This window comes from Gallinula chloropus (assembly GCF_964237585.1).
Source record: "Gallinula chloropus genome assembly, chromosome: 2".
Taxonomy (NCBI): domain Eukaryota; kingdom Metazoa; phylum Chordata; class Aves; order Gruiformes; family Rallidae; genus Gallinula; species Gallinula chloropus.
In genome coordinates, this window is record NC_140086.1 from 52,005,188 (window position 1) to 52,027,053 (window position 21,866).

Here is a 21,866-nt window from a genome sequence, read left to right on the forward strand (position 1 = left end):
GCAATGCTGGGAAATAAAGCCACTTGTATTTTGTAATTTAGGATAAATCAAGAACAGGGCCATTAAATATACTCAGCAGTTGACAAAACATAAAAAGGCGAAAGTATTTTAGATTTGGAGACTTCTTACCCCGTAAATCGTGCTCAACGTAATCCTGTTAGAGTGGTGGAGTTTATCATGTCCCTGTTCTGTCAGGAGCCTAAATCACATTATACAGAATTGATTTTTAATTTAGAAATCAACAGCAGGTTTTACAAATTGACTTGGGCCATGAGTTACTTAACTGAGGAGGAGCTCTGGGTCTGCCACAGCTTCACAGCACTGTTTGGGCTTTCAGTGAGAGCAAGGTTTGGCCTCCAGGATCAGTCCTGGGGGTTTTATACACAGGGAGGTGTTAATGCATTGTTGATTTTACAGCACAATAATGAAAAGGAGCCCTACATATGTAATTATCTTCATTATGTTTCAAAGTTACTTATTTTTCTCAATCTTTTTTTAGTATTGGGCTAAAGCTTTATAGTCTGAATCTCTCAGCAGCTGTCACTGTAATTTGGCTTCTAGGTTTCAGGCCTGGGGTTGATGGATGGGATTATGTCGCTGTCCTTTCTCCCAGCACCTGGCCGTGCCTGTGTGCCACCAAAGCGTTCGTTGGGTTCTCAGTCCATCACACACATTGCTTTCTCTTCTTTGCACCAATACAGGGAATCAGTGGGTTTCTCAAAGACTGACCCATTACCTGTGGCTTGCTGTCGTGTCCGTGCTATTGGCTGCCCCGGGTAAGTCCTGGAGCTGCACCAGTGATCAGATTTGGTCAGTAGTGGAGAGACCAGCACGCTTAATTTCAAGCCCAGTGTGATTAAAATAGCAGAACAGTTGGGAAGAAATGACCAGTCTCATAACTGAGAACAAGTTCAGACCCCCACCATATGGGTGTGAAAGAATAATTAGAGTTTGAGTCTGTAGTCTCGGAGGCCAGACATGCTTTCATCGCAGCAGAAAAATTTGCTGCTGCTTAAATTGTCTTGCACTTGTTACTGACAGTCTGAGTGTTCCTCATTTTTATAAGGAAATGTTGAACAGGTGACTTAAAACCAACAAACTGCTGGTGGTTCAGTCTGTTCAGTCCAGCACTGGAGTGGACTCAGGGCATCATGGCCTGTGAGCCAGCCTGCAACTTGTCACAAAGTTTTACCTTGATAAAACTCCACTACACTGCTCTTTTGATGCTGCTGAGGGGCTCCCAAACCAGTGCTGAGGGTGCTGTGAGCTGTGCAGGTGAGCTGACATCGCCTGGGATTTCCTCAGGAGGCATTGTCTGTAACTGGCACCAGTCGCAGCTGAGAGCTCAGGCCAGTGACTGCTTTTAGGAATTTTCCATCCCTTTTTTCTTCAGGTTTACTTTAATATGGTTTATTTTGTAGAGGGAGGGGAAGGAGGAGCTGCCTCCCTATGCTTTAGCATGCCTGGAATATATTGTGAGGTGCTACTGCTGGATAGAGTTTCCTGAAGAGCCCTTCAGACAGGCTCAGCATGAACCAAGTTGCAGTTGTAGTTGGCATTAATATAGTCATTATGTTGAAAATCCTCATACATTTTAATTAATTTCTAAGGAAGATGATAATTTATACAATCCTGAATGATGCTGGGGTGCTTTTTTTTCCAAATCACTCAATGATTCGTAGGATCATGTACGTACTATGCCAATTTTTAGGGGAAATACAGGTTTATAAAACCAGAAAGAAAGGAGGAGGAACAGAATAGAGATGGAGCAAGGCAGACTAAGATATTTCAGGCATTGAAGTGAGATTGCTGATTGCTGAGTGAGAAATACCTGACTTACGTTCTGAGACTTTGAAGGAGATGGGCAGATTGATTTCCTGAAGAACTGTAACAGTACATGCAGAAGGTTAATCTGCAGTAAACATTGTAGTCATTTGAAAGCATTGAGACATTCTTACAAACACTTGGTGGGATCCTTCTCCAATAAGCCAGAATAAACAGAAAAACTTCGTGGTGTTTCATCGTCTCTTGCAAACAATTATTTCTTTTTGTGAGAAATAAAAATGTTTTGCTGAACCTTAATTCATTCCTTCATTTTGAGAACTAACTACGGTAGTCAAGGCTTCATCCTAGATATCACACTTCAAATAATGAGATTCTATAGCAGCATCTCCCTAAATTCGTGGGCCAAGTTGTACTGTGTGATGATGTTACAAAAAAGCAGTTCTTGGAATTTATGTTTTAGTCACATGCTTACTTTTAAGCATTTGTATACATATTTTTAATAACAGAGAATTTAGCAAAGAACAGATATTTCTTTTGAATCTGAGTATTCTAAGTGTAGTTGAAAAAGTGGGTACTTTTGTCATGTTAATGTCTTCAGGTGAAGCTATTAATAAAATCATTGATTTTTAAAAGTGAAGCATCTTCCTTGGATGTAATGCAAATTAGGTATGAATATAGTAGTTCAGTAAGGGAATGGAGTGCTAAGTCACTGTGTAGTGGCTCTGTCATTGTTTCCGGTTCTGAAGCGATTATTCTATCAAAGCTTCATGTTCAACTTCAAAACATTTTCATCGCAAATGTCCCATTCCCTTCTTACTCAAATAGCATTTCTCTTTGATCTTGTGTAATGTGACTAATTTCTTAGGCATATTATACTTTTAGCAAGTGTGTGGAGGGCTATTTTTGGAAAAAACATTGATTCAAACTTATTTTGGTGTGGAAATTATTTTAAGTTACTTTTGAAAGCACGCTGGACTTTGTTTTGGAAAGCCCCTATTTCCAAACCTGTTGCTGTTTATATTTGTGTCACATCCAGTTATATCAGACATGCAGGATTACATTGTATAATGGAAGCCGTATTGCTGTACTCTAATCTTTATCTCTCTATATCCGATCTCCTTTGAATTGCACATGAGTATTGCTTATGGTTACTTAAAATAACTACTGCTTTTGTTTCAAGGGCAGTGCTATATGCTGAACGCTCAGCCCTGCTTTGGCAGCGGCTGTACATCCTGTAGCTTTGGTTCTTGCATGATTTTATTTGGAAGCTGCACAGATACACGTCTCTCGTTTAAATTTCATAGCTGAAAAATCCGAAGCCTCTGAAATCATGTACGTTCAGAAAAAAATGATGTATTTACTTGGACCACTGTGCTCCTCTGAGAGGTTTGGAAAGCATTCTCTCCTCCTCCTCCTCCTCACAAAACAGGTCATGAACTCCTACTCAGAAAGGAAAGGGACAAAGAGTAGGAGAAAAAGAAGTATGTGTGGTAAAGCTGACCTGAACTACTCTGGTTTTTGATATCGCTGCTAAAGTCATTCATAGTCTTTAAGAGACTTCTGACCTCATTTGGTAGCCAATATAAAGGAACACTTTTTGCTGACTTTGGGAGACTTGCATTTACACCTACGTGTTGGTTATTCTTGTGTCAGTGTCGTACATTGTGCTGACTGATATTACTGTGAAAGAAATGCTTAATAACTTTATTAGCAGCCAAATCGAAGTTAATACAGCATTTAGGGAGCATTGCATCAAATTATCTTCTTTTCCACATTGAATTTTAGCTGTTTAATACACATGCTGTGGCAGTGCTTTTATACATGACTTCATAAAACTCAGCCCAGTTAAATAATTCAACAGCTTTCTTTTTACAGAGTCATGGCAACTATATGCGGGGTCTTAACATGGCCCTGTGGGACCAGTCTTTCTTAATCAGCCTTTCTGCTGTCCACCCCATTATTCCCATCTCTTCTGTATTCCCCTATCTCCTCCTCCTTGTTGGTAGTTAGTTCCTATGCTAAGCCTTGCTGAAGACTGTATGGTCCTCTGCTCTGAGGTCCCACCATGCCCAAAGATGGACAAACTCCTCAGGCCTGTGTCAGTGCCCTTTATTATGCATTAATCCTTAACAGATCTTCTGAATTTTCAGTGCCAGCTTGTTATTCTTGCCCTAATGTTTTGAGAATAATTGTCTGTCACAACCCTGGGCACCAGAAACCCTTCCTTCTTAATTTAGAGGTGAATGTGATGAGGTTTGTTACTTTGGGAACAGTTCCAGGAACAAAATCATCCCTTCAGTCTGGGATGCCAGAAGAATCTTTAGAGTGGAGCTTCGGTCAGGGTGAAGCTGGTCACTGTCATGGTGTTCACCATTACAGATGAGACAACTGTTGTGCATCATTTAAACTGGACAGCTGTCAGATGTGTGTTGTGGTGTTGGGATTTTTTTCCTCAGCTTGCCCTATATCTTTTGTTTCTTCCCCATCTTCCATTTTCTCATCACATGCCTTCAACGGAAGCATACAGTCCCCTCAGGTCTGCTGGCTTAACTACAACTATAGATTTTTTTCCCTATAGTCTTTTGATTCTGCAGCATTATCTTGGTCAGTTTAAATCTCCTAATCATTTTCTAAAAAACAAAATTATGTTGATGTAACTTTGACAGGGAGTGACATATATACAGTTGTGCTTACTGATGCGAGGAAATACATAACAACACAGGGTGGACACCAGTTTCTTATTATCTCACCTCAGCTGCAGCCAGAACAGTCTGAATTTTCTGAAATTTCAGAATTTAGGAAACACCAATGTGACTGCCTTCAGAGAAAAGATGGAAGAAGCCTGGGTTTATTCAGAGCAGAGCCAGTAGCCTGTCCTATGGTTAATGATCACTAGGACTGTAAAAGTTTCCAGTTGCCTGTAACCACCCAACTTCCACTTCTTGGGCTAAAATTGTTCTTGCCAATTGCCTGCCTCACTGCTCTGACTCTTGCAGTGTGAAAATCCACTGCTTTCTCATGTTAGAAGGAAGCAACTTTGCCAGCTGATCTGTAGAGAATCACCACTACTTCCCAATTGGACGCAGCCCTTGGAGAGCTAGCGCGTCACCCATGCCGATGTGAGGGGTCTGCCTTCTGCAGTGTCTGTTAACAATCACCCACGTCTGACCTGACGGTAAGTAAGCCTCTGCACAGTCTCATTTCACATGCAAGGGCTCAGTAGATCTAACATGAGTTCTCCAGAACCACTTATCTGCATGTCCTACAAGTCCTATTCACCAAGGAGGCTGAAGATGCTCCCTGCCAAGGTTTCAAAGACTCAGCTACCATTTCTTTGCAGTTGGGTAGGAACGCAGAGCTGGGATGGACCTACCACTGTGCAACAGCTATAGAGGGAAGGTGGTGTTAGCCCTTCCCTTCTCCACCCTTTGCTTAAAAAGAAAGAACATACAGGAATTAATAAATAAGGAAGACTCTGCTTCCAAGTTGCTCTCTCTTTGTTCTGCAGGCTCCTGATTTGTCTTATTTTATGATGGTACTTCTCCAGCATTTGGCTTTCAATGGGGGGGAAAGGAGCAGGAGGCAACCCAACTGAGCCATGCGTGCTGAAGCCAGTGATGATACATCATGGCTGCTCAGAACTTTTTTTGTTCATAGTCTCCAAAATGGAAAAAGAAGGCTTCTATAAAGGTTCAGGAGAACTAAGTATGTATCATTAATTCAGAACTAGAAGCTATAAAGCTTTATTTTTTTTTAAAGGAGCACTTTGCCATTGCTCCAAATTTTGAGTTTGAAAAGGAGCTGGCAGGTATTCCTTTCCCCCACCCCACCCCGCCTTGAATATTCAAGTAATTGATGCTGTTGTTTCAGAGAACTGTAAAACTTTGGAGTGAATATAAAAATATTTGATTTATTTTTTTAAAGTAACATATATTGCACTGTTTTCTTACATTTCTTACATTTTGTTAAACAGTTTGTGGAAGCCAGGTAGCATCACATAGCTGGTATTTCATTGTTCATGGAATAAATTGTAAATGATGGATTAAAAAGATATATTTATCATTCTCCTCATAATAATGGGGCAGTTAATAAGCAGACAAATGTAGCTAAAGAACAGAAGAAAAATACTAGCCAAAGAAAAATACATGGCATTAGAAATTACATTAATGTGCCCTGCAAGCTGCTGCCTTCTGCTTCTTTTTCCTTTCACTTTTGTTTAAAGTCAGATTTTCCAAAGCACGGGAATCTGCTTATCCTACTCCCCATTCCTTCAGAAGAGCCTATTGAAAATCAGACTGTTCTACGTTGTCCCGTATTTTTGCTTTTGTTGTCTAATTGGGAAGAAAAATAAAGCATGGAAAGTTCCAAAATATTTTTGTTATGAAATATGGGCTTGGGACATCTTTGTTGCATCATCATAACATAGTTAGAAGGGACTCTATTGTTCTTGGTGGAAAATGTAATCCATTCAGGAACGCGAGATGACAGGGGGAAATGAGGGACCGAAACCATGACAAACTCACTATGAGTAATGACAAACCATCCTGAAGCAAAATATTTAGATTTGCTTGGACAGTTCAAAACACTCTGGATCCTCTTTTATTTTCCCAAAGGGACATTACATTGTTTTGGCATAACCAACTTTTTTCCCGTGGAAAAAAGTCAATATTGCAGAAACTGCTTTTGTACTGAAAAACTTAAACAGAAAATTCTGGAGCAGCAGTAAAGGGAAGCAGTCAAGCCAAAGCCGAGCACATTTGAAAATGCCCTCAATGGAGAATCTTAGGACCTAACTCCAACTTAGAAATAAGAATTTTATATGAAGGTAAAGTGTATTAATAGACACCAAACATAATGTGATGAAATCCATGTGGCATGACTTGGTGTGTTTCAACATGTTCAAAATAACAGTGTTTCACAGAAGCACTTGAAACCTGTTTTAAAAAAAATGGGAAAGAACTCTCGTGGGCCTGGGCCTTTGAAGTGAAAAATCACATCTGAGATTTCACAACCGTTTTGCTGGGACTGTACGTTTTTAAAAAATGGAACACTGCTTTTGGAAAAAAATAAAAAACTCTGTCTACCAAGCAAAAGCTTGTGTGTTTAGAAACAGACTTGTAGCTTCAGAGACATACAGCAGTATTCACTGTTATTTATGATGTAGAAACATACTGCAAAATTAAGTTCTGAAAAAACAGGCACAAGACTTTTAAACAATGACAGCAAAGTATTTTGGGGAAAGACAAGGGATACGGTTCTGTTATTAAATTTTTACGATAGAGGTTGTTAAGATAATCTGCCAGGCTGTTTATAGTTGTGGTATAGTAAAAGTGGCCTTGAGTCACTGATTTTCTAGAACTGATGGCCATCTCGGTGTCTGTTCTTCAGGACAACTTCTGCTTTAAATGTAACAAACTTTGTCTTGGAGTAACAGAGATGGTAGACAAGGGAAGGAAGACAGACATCTTCTTCCTGTACTTGTGCAAGGCATCCAACCCTGTCCAGCACAACATCCTTGTCTCTAAATTGGAGAGACATGGATTCGATAGGTGGACCACTCAGTGGATAAGGAACTGTCTGGATGGTTGCACTCAAAGAGTTGTGGGCACTGGCTCTACATGATGAGTGATGTTCCTTAGGGGTCAGTACAGGACCGACACCATTTGTCAGTGACGTGGACAGTGGGATTGAGTGCACCCTCAGCAAGTTTTCCTATGACACCAAGCTTGGTGAGGTTGACACGCTGGAGGGAAGGGATGCCATCCAGAGGGACCTTGAAAGGCTGGAGAGATGGGCCCATGTGAACTGCATGAAGTTCAATAAAGCCAAGTGCAAGGTCCTGCACGTGAGTTGGCACAATCCCAAGCACAACTACAGGCTGGGTGAAGAATGGATTGAGAACAGCCCTGAGGAGGAGGACTTGGGAGTGCTGATTGATGACAAGCTCAACATGCTGACATGTGTGCTTACAGCCCAGAAAGCCAACTAGACCCTGGGCTGCATCCAGAACAGTGTGGCCAGAAAGTCACGGGAGGTGATTCTCCCCCTATACTCTGGTCTCATGAGATTCCACCTGAAGTACTGTGTCCAGCTCTGGGATCCCCAGTACAGGAAAGACATAGAGCTGTTGGAGTGAGTCCAAAGGAGGGTCATGAAGATGATGGGGGGCTGGAGCACTTTTCTTGTGAAGACAGGCTGAGAGAGTTGGGCTTGTTCAGCCTGGAGAAGACTCCAGGGTGACCTAATTGTGGCCTGCAAATTGGGGTCCTACAGGAAAGTGGGAGAGGGACATATCATCAGGGAGTGTAGTGATAGGACAAGTGGCAATGGCTTCAAGATGAAAGAGAGTAGGTTTAGATTTAGATGTTAGGAAGAAATTTTTTACTATGAAGGTTGTGAGGCCCTGGCACAGGTGGCCCAGAGAGGTTGTAGAAGCCCCATCCCTATAAGGATTGGATGAGGCTTTGGGCAACCTGATGTAGTAGAGTGTCCCTGCCCATGTCAGGGCATTAGAACTGGATAGTCTTTGAGGTCCTTTCCAACTCAAAGCATTTTGTGATTCTATGATTGCCTTTGTTTGTAATCACATGCTTTAAAACAGACAGGCAAATCACTGAGTTTAAGAGCAGAAATCACCATTACACCAGCCAGTGTCAAGCACTGTGAACAGCCATCACTACCTCTCAGATTTCGCCTTCACTTGAGCCCAGCCACTTGTGCCAGAGTGTCCCATATTGATCAGAGGGCACTGAAAAATGGGGAGTGTGCAGCTTTGGGTGGATTAAGGGGCTGATGACCAAGAAGAGCAAAGCAACAAACTGAATCAGGAGTGCCAGGCATTTGAAGATGCCTACCTGTTGGCATGCACATCCTTTTGTCAGCTAAGTCATATGATCTTTCCACATCATTCTTACAGGCGTGTATCACTTTTTTAATTCTTTGCGTGTACAGTTTGGGGTGCTAGTCCCTGTGGCAGATCTGTTAGGTGTTTTTATAGTAAAAACTATAGCAATATAAACAACCCTTGCTAATTCTGACATACAAAATAGCCACTCACAAACTCAGCTTCGTCACGCTCTGTGAATGCTCAGTGAGCTGTAGAAGGGCCCAGGGTCATTGCATATCAATACGCTGATAAAATCAGAAAATGCTCTATCTGCTACCTGTTTCTGGAATGCCTGGAAGTCAAATTAAAACGGAAGAGTGTATTTCATAGCTGAGGGCTTCCCCTTAGGGCATTTGTGCCCTTTCACTTGCTTAAAGAAAACAAATTACAAATGGATCCCGCTGAGGTTTGAAAGGTATTTTAACTGTATGAGTGTTTTAGTCAGCATTGCCTGACAAACAGTGCCGTTTATTAATACATTCCCTGTGTTTCAAAGTATTTTTTCTCGTCTTTCACCACTCTTGATGAGGTGGTGTTTTTTTTCTCCCTGTAATTGTTTTGTTAGTCACTTCTGTCGGCAGCCAGGCAGCTGTTGCCGCAATCCATTTCTTAGTTGCGGTTGGCTTCGGATTTAACAAAATGCAACTGCCCCCTCTTGTGGAAGCTAATAAGGAGATTGGTTTGGTTTCCAGGTACCGCCTGGCGTCATTTTGCAGAGCAAGTCAAATAAAAACAAACAGCAGAAGTGTCCTGAGGCCACACAGCAACAAAGCTTCCCGGAGAACTTAAAAAAGAGAATAAGCTGACTTAGGAATGTCTGAACTCGGACAGCCTTTGAAGACAAACTTCTGTTGAAAAGACTTTCAAAGGCACCCTGGGAAACCTTCCTGCCCTTGGCTCTTGCAGGGATCCCTATCACAATATATTCTTCAAGAGAAACAGAGTCAGTGTGGCTGTATGCATAGAGACAGTGCATTTACAACTAAGCCTAAGGACAAGAATTTGATATTGGTATCCGGCATGGACTTGAAAAATAATCTTTGTTCATTGTCTTTCTGTGCAAATCCATGAACACAGATGTCTGCCCGTGCTGGTGGAAATAATTGCGTGTTCTTAAAGGCAAATATGTTTGTGAAGGGAGTAGCTTGCACTGCACATTAAAGGTTTAACTTTGAATACTTGTATGTCTCGACACATGGAGGGGTTTTTCTGCAACTCCAGTCAACACTTTATTTAAAATAAGTGCATTGAAATTCATGAACACGTTTGTACTCTGGTCTCTGAGGAGTGGTAGCAAGGGAAAAGAGAACTCCTTCAACTGGTGAAGCAAGTATATTGAGATGTCCAATATAGGGCCTCACAGAGAGAGGCTCATGCAACATAGGGGCTCACAGGGAGAGGCTCATGCAGTATTTCTCTTAAAAAGAAAAAAGAGAAAGGTATACAGAAGATTAATTTTCCTGGAAAAAAGCCTCAAACTATTTTCTTTCCACTATTAGAGTGCAAACAAGGAGTTTCTGCCTAAGATGAAATGAAGGAGATACAGATTTTTAAGGAAGAATAATTCACCGTATCCTCCATAAGCAGAGCCACTGATGAAAGGATGAAAATACAGAAAGGGTAACAAGGTATGTGTGAAAATATCACTTTACGGGCCACACCAGTGCTATTCTTTCTCAGAGCAAAGAATTAACCTAGAGCCTGCTCTGATGTCCATTAGAAAGCTAGAAGAATTTGTCTTGCTCCCTGCAAATGGTTAATAAAAAAAAAACCAACCCACAACCAAGAAGTAACTGTTATACAGCGTTTGATTCACTGAATTTAATGAGGTGAGTAGATTTGCAGTTGTATGTCTGAACATGTTCTGGCGCTGCCAGCATGTCTCACTGAGCAGTGAAATACAACCTATCGACACCTCTGGGTGGGGTAACCGAATTCAAGATGCTGGTCTGAAAGTTGTGTTTAAGGAGTCCTAGTCAGATACTAACAGTGTTCTTTGCCTCTGAGGGGGCTTCTACGCTTTCTGAAATTCCCCAGCAATCACCGAGTGTTTAAAATTTGTATCACTACTTGCTTCTCTGTTGTGCTTTTGCTCCGTGCTTTGAGCAGCCCTTCGCCATTCTCAGACGGCCTAAGTTTCTGTGGTCACTAACACAGCAGTTTACCTCAGATGAGTAAATGGGCCTCATGTTAATACCTCTCATGAATATTTGCACTCATGCCGGATGCTTTGTGCTTTCTGGCAGAGCAGCGGGCACCTTGCGGGCTGACCCAGGAGGAGCAGTCATGGCAGCAGGTCTCTGGAGGCAGCGGCCCACACAGCCTGGCTGGCTTTGCGCTCCATGGGCTGTCACAAAGGGAAAGAAATAGGTCAAGTACTCTCGTGGCTGTTGACATTTTGTTACATCTTTCCACAGGGCGTGTAAGTACGCACAAGTGGATGGGCAAAAAGAGTTACGAGCACCCTCATAATACAGGAAAGCTGGTTCTTGGAGCTCGATGCACATTGCTTCATGCCACCAAATGCAGGAGGGCTCCTTTCATCATGCTTCAAGCACGGGAGCTTGCTCCTTCTCCAGAGCGAGTACAAATGTGAAGTTTATGCAGCTGCATCCCCCTTTCAAGTTAATTATATCACTCGGAGCGCTTCAGCTGTGATCCCACACTGCAGGGCCTCGCGCTTGAACCAGCCTGCCTATTTCCCTGGGCGCCTGCCGCACAGGTTGCCTCCCTGCTGAAATCCTGGCACATTACCTAGTCCTCTGTAATCTGAGTTTCTTTCAAGCTCTCGTACCCAGAGTTTGTCACTGTAGCCATGCCCCATGTATCTGCATGATTTCAGCTGGTTCCCAGTCTCCCTTGGGGAAAGTTGCATGTCCAGTCTCATTTTTAAAAAAGAAACATTGCTGAAAGCCAGGGATCTATAAGCAGATTCAACTACCTAAAACAGTTCTTGTGTGGCTAGTAAGTAATGAAAGCCATTTTCAATTCCTACTGTTGGCGCCCTAGTTTATAAACCATGCACATTCCACTGTGTCTCAGTATTGCTAGTGACAATGACTGGGATGACTGGGTGGGAGTGAACAGAGAAGGGTCAGTTCTGATCCTAGTGTTAGGACTGGGGTAAGGATTTGGGGGTTGAAAAAAGAAAGCATGAAAATATGTGTTTATTGTGTATTCCTACAAGAACTCTAAAATGGGGATGGTAGGGAATATTTTGGGGTAACAGGATAGGATAGGATAGGATAGGATAGGATAGGATAGGATAGGATAGGATAGGATGTGGATCCTTGCAGTGAAGGCTGGAGTTGCAGCTAGAGGTTCAGAGGGAAAGGGCTCATCCAGAAAGGTAGGAGGGGATGGCAATGCTGGCCACAATAGCATGTTAAACTCTGAGCTCTGATTAAAGCTAGGGTTAGAGTTTGGCCCTAACCCAGAGTTTAAGAGGGCTGAAGAGTCAGATTATTGCTGGATCCAAGAGGCGCCCCTACCAGACTGACCCTGGTAGGGGAAAATAGCTCACTGTTTGGGCTGATGTTGGTGGGGACTGATGTAAACCCTGTGCTTGGGTTAGGGTTAATGTTAGGGTTTGGTTCTCAGGGATCTGAAGAATTCAGAAAAAGTCAGGATCTTCCAAGACCTGTAGGACTTTGAAGAGGAATGAAGCAAGGGTAGACCGGATTTTAATTCAGAGTAACAAAAACTAACTTAATCTATTCTGTGATAGGTTTCAGGTAAGCAGAAAATTTCAGCTCATGGCCTAGCTACCAGTTTTAGCAAAGACAGTGGCTACTACTCAAATTCTCATTAAAGTCCTGCAGTTACCATCACAGAATCAGGCAGTAGTAATTAGCAATTTATTTATACACTTTCCACAGAAATTAAAACACATTTGCCCATCTTTCTAAGTATTCTGAGTTACATCTTCTTTTACCAATTATTCATGATGGATAAGAAGCATCACACATAAATAATAAATTGAATAATGCATATTGCATGGAGGAATGCAATAGCCTATGCACTTATACAATAGATTTTGTGGCTCACTTGGCTTAGTATTTATAGAAAATCCTAGTGGCCCTTCAGAATTTTTAAATTAATATTTCAAGAACAGAAATTTACAAAAATTCTTAGAGCAATTCTTTTATGTTACAATATTCAGTGGTTCACTTTGGAGCTATATATTCAATTTCACATGAAGACCGCAGATCAGTTTATGTATTATACCTAGGAACAGTCCTTGGTATTACTTAGATTTCTTATAAAGCCTTCATTCAAAACCCAGTAGGCTTTTTTGCTTGCCTCTTTTGGATAACTGCTTATGTTCAACAAGAGTAGAATCTTATGGCCCATAAAGCACTCTCACCAACCTCAGTGGAGCTGCTCATGAGAGAAAATGCTGTTGAGGGGAGCACACCTTTTAATAAAAAGGAATGTAACTTGCAAAGTATCAAAATGAGTTTACACTCCCTCATCCTCCTCACTGCAATAGGCACTTTTGCATTCAAATACACCATTGTAGGTATTGCACGTGCTTGGCCTGTAGACCTAACAGGCAGACAAATGCGTGAGGGAAGGTCCTTTGACATCTTTCCATTTGGAGTAAGAAGCAGCCTACTGCTGGGCTAGGTGCCCTAGTAGTAGGGTACAGGGCTTGTGAAGGGGAGGAAGCAATCTAGCCTCCTCTCTGGGTTGCTCTAGCTGTAAGCCCAGCCTTTGGGAGTTATTGCTGAGGGTCACCATGCCCAACGTGTTGCCGTGTGTTCCTTAAGGCTCCTTCCCCACAGAGCTTGCTGTCCGAGGAAGAACTACAACAACCTCTCCAACACTGATTTCAGGTGGGAAGCCTCATATAGAGGTCTGTTGATCTGGTACAGCACTGGTGATACTGAGAGCAGGGTTTTCTCCCTGTCCCCCTCTCTGTGATTTGCTTAAGTCACAGGACTTCTGTCTATCTGACTGAAGTGATTAACAATATTTAAATTTTTTGCATGCATTTGTGCCTTACAAGCTGCAATTACAACTTATACATATCAATCGAATGGCATGCTTAAAAGAGTGTGTCATTTAATGTAACCAACACTTTCAATTTTAAGAACTCATTTCAATATGTGTTTCTTCCAGCAAAAGATATCTGATGAGGGCAAAAATACATGTGGCCTAATGATTTCCCTGTTTCATTAAAAAGTCCCGTAAACCTTGAGCTCAGAAAGTATCAATCAATAAAATCTACTTTTTCTTTTGACTAAAACCTGCTGAATTTCAAAATACAATTGGTTTTCATTCCCCATTCTTTTTTAATGGAAACTTTAAGAATCAAATATTCTCAAGCATCCTAACTAGCTCTAACTTCAAAGTGGACAATCCGGTTACATTCCAAGTTACAGCCAATTCCATTCCTAAAAAGAGAAACTACAGCAGAAAACCGAACAGTCTGAGGGCAAGCCTGACCTTTTATGTGGCATTAGAGTATGGGTGGACAAATGTATTAACTAAAACATTGGCTACCTGCTGAGGGCCTCGTGGGACGTGAAAGGATGAATGCAGGCTACACACACACACACACACACACACACACACACACACACACACACACACACACACACACACACACACACACACAGCCTCTCTGCTGTGAACTGAGACAGTAACCAGGATTGGACAAGCCTAAAAATAACACTGCTGAAAGAAAAGCTAAATACCCTCTACATTTGCACCAGCCAATTCCTGCCTGTTCTTGAAGCCTCCATCCTGTTTCTGTACAAGTCATCATGTTTCACAGCTGTTTTCTCAGCAACTTGTGCCTCTCAGTCTTTTGGTCTCTTACTGAATATCAATAAACTGTCTCTGTGAAGATTTACAGATTGCTTCAGTTAGTCTGTCCCTCCAAGCAGAAGCTTAAGCAACTTTTCTTCTCTTTTCCAAAGCTGACAGTTGCTCTCCGGAGGCTGTTCTCTCAGATGGGAGATTCACTGGGAAGCTCCTCTCCGGTGGTTTCTTTGGAGGCTGCATGTTGTGATAAGCTTCTACCCTACAGGGACTGAGAGTTTCGTAACACTTGTAAACTTTTGTAGGAAACTAGTATGAGTTAAAATTAAGATTAATTAAAAATAATCATCCAGCTCCTTGTTGTTGGACTTGCTGGAATGAGTGGGATGAATCTGAGCTGATTTTTCATACCAGGTAGGTGTAAGGACAAGCCAGGTTAAGTGCTGGGCCTGGGTATACTGTGCAGGCGTCCACTTCCCCGGGCAATCTTCTGACATCTCTTTCCATGGTTTGCAGGAGACATCTTGTGGTCAAACAGCAGAATCACAGAGCGTGGAGAGCATCTTCGTTCTTCTGACAAACCTGAGAAGAATAATCAGACCTCCACTGCCTCCCAAGCTTTTGGTTTTCTTTCCACTGCTGGGGAATAAGGGGAGGAAAAGTTACCCATCTCTCTGAAGGGGCTTTTAGAACTGGGGCAGACTGAGCTGAGGCAGAAAGGAGCGCAGAGGCTATGGAGGCAGCGTGTGGGACATTGTCGGCCTTCTAGCTAGGTAGGACCTGTGAAATCTCCTGGAGCTTGCTTGGAGTCAGATGTTTCTTAGGTGAGGTGAGGTATCTGCCTGCTTTTTGCCACCTCTCCCCAGCATAGACTGCTGACACAGGATGCTGCAGAGCATGGGAAACGGGGTGAAGCACAGCTAATGGGAGCGCATTCATGTTTAACTTCAGTGCCACCGTGAAGAGAGACATCATTCAGCCAGTTACCTAAATCTCACTGTCCGTGGCATTTGGGTGCTACCCAGCACTCATATCAGGTAAATACAGAGAGGAGAGTTGCCCTGAGAGAGTCTGTTATTTAAAGGTATCTATTTAGAGAAAAAAGTGGAATAAAAATAGTGTAAAGAAAAGCAAGAAGAAGGAAAAGAGCACCGCAGGGAGGCAGAAAGACAAGGCTGGTCTAGACATTTTTATGAATAGTAATAAGTATCTGTCTCTGACGCTGATTACAATTATTGTGCAATTATGTAACAGCGTTTCTCAGCTGGCCTGGCCTTCCACTGTGGCGGATGCCACTCAGATACACATAAAAAATGACAGTATTTGCCTCAAAGAAAGTATCAGTTATGAGACAAGATAGAACAGATAAACGGGGAAAAAAGAAGCGGATTGTGATGGGCTGGTGGGAGGCATGGTAACTAATAAAAGGATGGTTGCAGTTCTAAACTTCTCACCATACTGTACTGTGCTATTAAAAAATCTTCTGAGAGACCAGAGAAATAATGAGTGTCCGTGCTAGGTGAGTTGGGAACAATAGCAGCAGCAAGGGGTATCTCCTAGAAGATGGGTAACAAAAGCTGACTATAGAAACCCTTCAGTAGAAGCTGTCTCAGGCCAGGCAGTCTGGTAATGAGACTGTAGAGTAATCATTTGTCCCCAAGCTGCTATTAACCATGGTGAGCAAATGTGATTCTTGCAAGTGTGCAGTAAAAAAAAATCATAACCTCCCAGACCCCATGAAATCACAGTTTATTAATAGAGGCTTGCAGAAGATGGAAATTCCATTTGGCAAAGGACTGTCCACTTGTCCTCATTAGCTATGGCACCAGTAGCTTCACACATTCTATGCAGATGGGGATTTCATAAAGGATTAGTGTCAGGTCGACCTGAATATTTCATTTTGAGATGTGGATATTTTAGATTTTATAGTAAAATACAAAATTAAAAGAACAGCCCTTAAAAAAATGAAGAAAAAAGAAAACCAACCCAAATCCTCAGAATGATTTTACAAGTGACAAAAGGTATTTTGCAAAATTTTCATAACTTCTCTCCTTTTTCTTTCCCTTTGTTGAATGGAATTACCAAGAAATTGATGCTGTTCTGCAAATGTGTATGTGTCAATGATAGTGAAAGTGAATTCTCTATCCCAACATTGTTTTCCCAACAAGCTGTATAAGCCAACTCTGGTTTGTCTTTTAGAGCTAAATTTTGCCCCATCCCTTGAATTAATACTTGGCCCAGCAGTATACAGCTGTAACAGCTCTGCACAGGTTGCCTCAAAAGAGAATAACCCTTCTGTAACCTAATGTGAACTACACATGTGGGAGCCAGTGCATCTCTGGCAAGGTGTTCTCTTGGACTGAGACTGGGGAAATGGCACTATCACAGGCTGGTCTTTCTAATCTCCTTGGAGCTTGCTGTGGCCCTACATGCAGTGTAAGCCTGCCTATGATTTGAATCATAGAAACACAGAACCATAGAACAGACCAGGTTGGAAGGGACCTTCAAAGGTCACCTGGCCCAACTTTTCTTGAGAAAGTGAGACTTGATTAGATTATGTTGCACCCTGTTCAGTCACATCTTGAAAACCTCCAGCAGTGGGGAGCCTACCATGTCCTTGGGCCAGTCGTTACAGTGACTGTCTGCTCTCACTGTAAAAAATGTCTTTCTTAAATCAAGATGAAACCTCTCTCACTGCAACTTGTACCCATTGCTCTTTGTCTTCTTCGTGTAGCTCCTTCTGAAAGATAGCTTCTGTCCTCTTTGTAGCTGCCCTCTAAGTATGGAACACTGTGATGTCACCCCCCCCCCCGCCCCGCCAAGCTTTTCTTCTCCAGGGAGAAAAGACATAACTCCTTCAGTGTTTCCTCAAGGGTCAGGTTCTCCAGCCCTTTAATGATATTTCTGGCCCTCCTTTGGAACCTCTACAGCCTGTCTATGTCTTTCTTGAATTGTGGGGACCAGAGTTGGACACAGCACTCCAGGAGAAGCCTGATTGGTGCTGAGTGGGATATTCCTATCTCTATCTCTGCTAGTAACACCCCTGCAGATGCAGCCAGGGATTTGCCTTTGTTGCTGCAGCAATGCACTGCTAACTCATGGTCACCTTGCTGTCCAATGGGACCCTCAAGTCCCTTTCATCAAGGCTGCTCCCCAGCCACACAGATTCAAACCAGTATGGGGTTCTTGGTTTATTTTAAATCTCTTCTGCATTCACTTGTCTTGGTTGCTGAAATATCTGTGAGTGGATGGCACAAGAGAAAGACCCATACAGCCCACAATCTCAAGTGTTGCTTGTGCTGGGGGGTCCAGCAGAGGCTGCGCTGTGGGTTGATGACTTTTCTTTAGTTTCATTCCATGTGGCTCTTGGCCACGGTCTTCCTTGTAGCCAGCACTAACATTGAAATCAATGGCCTAATACACCTGAAAGACTTTTTCAGCCCTTGTCCTTACCTACCCAACAGTGAACAGATGCACATCAACACTGGGCCTTCGAAGGAGTCCTTATAAACCGCGAGAAGTCAATTCCTGTGTCTCAGAGACACCTACATGTGCTCCAGGGTGGCAGACTTGTCAGTGGAGAGTAGATACAGTATATTGCTCTATTGCTCTGATGTAGAAACTCAGATGTAGCTCTTTGCCATTGCTACTGCTGGCTGGTTCAGGACTGAGCAGAGGAGGAAAATAAAAATTGCAAGCACTAATAATTCAAATTACTTTCTTTCCTTCTTCCTGGTTCTGTTTGTGTAGGATGGGGTATCATTTTTCAGCATGCAGTTTTCTGTCTGTAACAGTGAAATTGTCCCTTTCTTAGTCTTCTCTATGAAGCTGTAAGGGTAGACCAAAAAAAGATGCTTAAAACCCATATTGCATTTGCAACAATAATGTTTAAATGGAAAAGTCCTCAAAACAAAGAATATAAAAAGTGTTTTGGCTTCACTGGAAAATGTTGCTTATGAGTTAAATAAAAAAAATAATTGCTTGTACTTCGATCATAAGATCAGCAAAGTGACTGGAGAAACACAGTTCTCCACATAAAAGAAACCCCAACAGTGCAGTTTAGGTATTCATGCTGCAGTTGGTCACTTCAGTGCAAACTCAGCTTCATTCTAGGCAAGAAAGTAAATTTGTTGCTGTGTTGCTACATTGGTTCAAAAATACAAAATGTAGATGTGTTCTTGTATTCAGGATGTCTTCCTGCAAAACAACAACAGTCTTCACGGTTACAGTATCTGCCAATTTACATCAAGTCCCCTGATTTCAGTGCTACACAGCTATGTAGATGTAAGATAAATATCAAAGGTGATTATTGTCTAGTATTTAAGTGGTATAATAATAGTCCCCTCTTTCACAGCAGTAATTAATGTGTATATTTACATGCAAATATTAAAAGCCACAACATTGACTGAATTTTGCTTACAAACAGGCATTGCTGACACAGTGTTAACTGAGAATGGTAAGCCTGATCAACAATTAGCTTCTCTCTTCCCTTGCCTGATAAGGGGAGCATAGCCAACATCAGCATAGAAAGCTTGGGTATTATCTGCTCTGTTATTTCCCATCCGCCTCAGTAGCAAACCTGCAGTTTAATTTAAACCTGCTTGGCAATCAGTTCTGAGCACATCTCTCTCCAGGCTCCTGCTGCAGGGAGCTTGGCACCAGCTTTTGCAGTATCCAGTCTCCAGGCTGCACCACAGACTCTGGTTATATTTGAGGGACAAGTCAATAATGCTAATAACATGCAGATGAAGGATTTAGTTGTCATCCACAGAGGGCAATTTTATATTGCCCTGTATACCAGGGCATCACAGCAAAGGGATGAAATGGGCACAACTCCTAATTAAGCTGTGAAACTCGTTTCACATATCTAATGCAAGTCAAAGGTATAAAACAGGTCAAAATGCAATTAGACACATTCATAGGGAAAAGTCAAACAAGGACAGAACATCAGAATGAGGATACACATAATAACTCAATAATTCCTTAAGCTGCAGACACCCATAAGCTGCAAGGAGAAAGCATGAGGCATGCTCTGTTCTTGTTTTCCTTCCATTAACAGCTGCAAGCAGGTTTGATGGACCACTGGTCTGAGACAATGCAGCAGTTTTTATGCTCTTGCATCCCCAAGTCTGCTCACTACGACTCATAGGTCCTGTAGTTCCAGGAACTTCAATCTGAGCATTGTGCATAACAGGCACTGTAAAGATGGGGCTATATGCATTTTCATACAAGTACTCATACACACATTTCACACAAATATTCTAAGCAGAATAGTTTTCTTAAGAAAGATCAGAAAGTAATAGCATCTCTAAGGTCTTGTGCAACTCCTCCAGTAGCTCTACAAGCAAATACGAGTGTTCCTAGAAGATCAGAGCAGAGTATCAAACATACCTCAGCAGGCTGCTATTAGTGCTTCTGCAAAAAATTCATCCCACCAAAACTTTGTCTTAGAGCAGGGGAGAGCCTAGATTTTGACAGCTGCCATTTTCTGTTGACGATTCCTTAAACACTTTAATCACAAACACACCTGATAGTTCCTTTCAATCACATAGTCAGTGGCTGTCACATGAGCATGGTGACATTTCTGCACAGCAGCTTTCTCACAAGAAACCCATTGCTACAGCAATATAAACACTGCTAAACTGAAGGCCTGGGGTCACATAGATTGTACTAATTGTACTTGGTGAAAATTCATTTTACGGGACTATGTCTATTAACACCAACACCACCGTGAATCCAAAACTGGGGAAAATGCTAAATACAAACTCTGCATATATTGCATGTATTATGTGTGTATGGAAAAGAAGCCAGCTGATTACTTATTTTTTTGCCTGAAAAAAAAAAAAGAGACTATTGAGGGACTAATTTCTGGTAATATTAAACATGGTTTAAGTAGATTTGACCCCCACAGATCAATTGCTGTTTTCAGGAACTGAATACCGCATGTGACATAAAAGCATTCCCGCAGGAAATCTATTCTTCTCTACCCAAATGTCATTATCTAAAAGTGGATAAAGATTATTTGCATAGAGAACTTGAAGAAGGTATTTTTCAGCTATTACAATGCTGTTGGGATTAGCACTTTCAGAAGAGATGATTTCTTCTTCCTTTTATTTTTCCATTAAATGGAAGAACAAGCCAACCTCTCACTCTGGATTTTATTTTGGTTTTATTTCTTTTGCAGGAAAGCACCAGCAAAATTTTCCGCTTTTCACAATTTTGTTTTAAAATAAAGGTACCAAAGACAACCCTTCTTTCAGGAACAGGAAAAGTAAAATATGGCTTTGTAGCTTTTCTTTGTTTAGACTGCCACTGGGGCCTTATGCTGCAGAACACATGTGAAATTGGATACTGTGTGAGAAGTGTGGATAAGATACAGTTCATAGCTCTATAGTGCAAAAATACCTTGCTCTTAGCAGTAGTAGAAATAGAAATCATAGAAATCTAATGTATTAAGGACCTCAACAAATCCTCTAATCTAATTTTTTGGTGAAAGGCATCGATTATATCTAGGCCACTGGCAAAGCAGCTTGTCAAAGTGTTCCTAAATGCCTTCAATGAAGAAGGTCCCTCAGCATTTCTCTGCCCCTTGGTCCGGAGACTCATTGTCTTTCCAGTTAGAAAGTCCTCCATGTGTCTAATTTATGTAGTTGTTGCTGAAAATGAGAAATTATTTAATCTTTGCCTTTTTTCAGCTGGCCAACAGCATTCTAATGCCACTGAACAGCAGTTCACATCTCGCCCCATACTCCACGTACGAATGCATCCTTCCTTCTTGGGAAAGTCAGCAAGACCATGAATAAGGGTCTGTGGTCATCTTATGTGAACACACTCACACTGCCCCAGTGCCACCAGCTCCTTGAAGGGCTTATCAACCAAGGCAGACTTCATCCCTTGCAGAAACACCTGCAGGGACCAGAGAAGCTCCCTGAACACCATGGCTCCTTCTTGCTCCTGCTGTAGCTTTTCGGTGCCTGTGTGTTCATTTTAATCAAACAGATTGTTGAAGAAGTCTTGCAGTTGGAGGAACTGGAAGTGTAGGAGAAGCAGGATGGGGCTTGGGGTGTGTCTGGTTGTGGCAGAGATCACGTTGCTGCCACAGTATATGCTGAAGCTATACTCCTCAGAAGGTTTCTTCTCAGGGGTCTATTTCAGCTTTCCTCAAGGAAAAATGCTAGAAAACCAAATGAGATTTGCAGATGTTGGAAATCTTTGATCATCTCCTCCCTGTCATGGCGCTGCAGGGGCTGAGTGCCTCCCAGAGAGCATGGGGGCACCTTGTCCTTGTAACGTCCATCAGGGCAGCCAGGACCCATTCCACCACCCCAGCCAGAAGCAGGGCAGCTGAGGGCACTGGGGTAGTTCCAGGCCTGGGTATTGGGTTGGGACATGGGCCTGCAGGTGGGCTCAGTTCAATGTGCCCATG